Below are 1,091 nucleotides of genomic sequence, written 5' to 3'. Positions count from 1 at the left end.
GACGAGTGGAGGACAAGAAAAAAAGGGGGTTGTGTAGTCCGTTGGAGAGGCGTGCGGATGTTGATGTTGATGTGAAAGAAGGGGGCGAAAAGAACGAAAGCAAGCAAGACAAAAAACAAGCCAAAGCAAAAGCAAGAATCTTTCTCCCTCGGATTTCTGTTCTGTGGCTCAGTCATGGGCACGAAGTCTTCTTCCTTCCCGCGCACCCGCAGCGTGAGATGAAAGCAGTGAAGCTATACAATGTCTTCCGCTTTGTTTCTCGGCAAAAGCAAGTTTTGCGGTTACGTGCAGCTCAGCAAGAAGAGAGAGAGACCACCATGCGTCCTGTTTAAGCTCGGTGATTGGTTTTTCCATCATCGGGATCCGTTTTCTTGTTTGTTTGGTTGTTTGTTTTGCTGGGAGGGGGGAGAGTGGGTTAGTCGTGTGACGCGCCAAGGATAGCAGCAGGTAGTGTGTGGGTGGTGGCATGTACTGTACCTCGCCGTCCGTTCGATTCGTGCTTCAATTCACTTCGGCATCATGTCGTGAGACTCTCTGGTGAGAGGTGAAACTGAAAGCTGCAACGTTGCGAGGAAGGCGTGCGGCGCTGACTCGCACTCGTTCTGAGGTTCTACGCACTCCTGACTAAGCATTCAAAACGCATCCCAAGACGGAACGAGTGCATAGTTTAAATTACGAGTGCAGGTTATGTTTTTTCTTCTTCCTTTGTATCTACTTCTATCGAGCTATCTAAAAACTATTATTTACTCTATACTTACCGACTCTGTATTATAGTTCTCTACTATTTACTATCTCGACAATAGTAAATACTAGATACTATTACTATACCGTTACAATACCGTTATAATACCGGATCGTTACTATACTGTTACTATACTGTTACTATACTGTTACTATACTATTACTATACTATTATAGACTTTTTGTACCCTAGTACTAGTTCTAGTATATATATTTATATATTTTGTTTACTTATATTCTAGGAGTTTGTACTAGACGATCTAAATATATATCTCTATATACTCTTTATATTAACTAGAAAGTACTCTTATATACTACTACTATCTTAGACTTATATATATATTATTACT

The sequence above is a fragment of the Sphaerulina musiva genome (assembly GCF_000320565.1).
Source record: "Sphaerulina musiva SO2202 unplaced genomic scaffold SEPMUscaffold_4, whole genome shotgun sequence".
Classification (NCBI taxonomy): Eukaryota; Fungi; Ascomycota; class Dothideomycetes; order Mycosphaerellales; family Mycosphaerellaceae; genus Sphaerulina; species Sphaerulina musiva.
The sequence above is the reverse complement of the archived record's forward strand: the minus strand, read 5'-3'. Positions refer to the sequence as shown.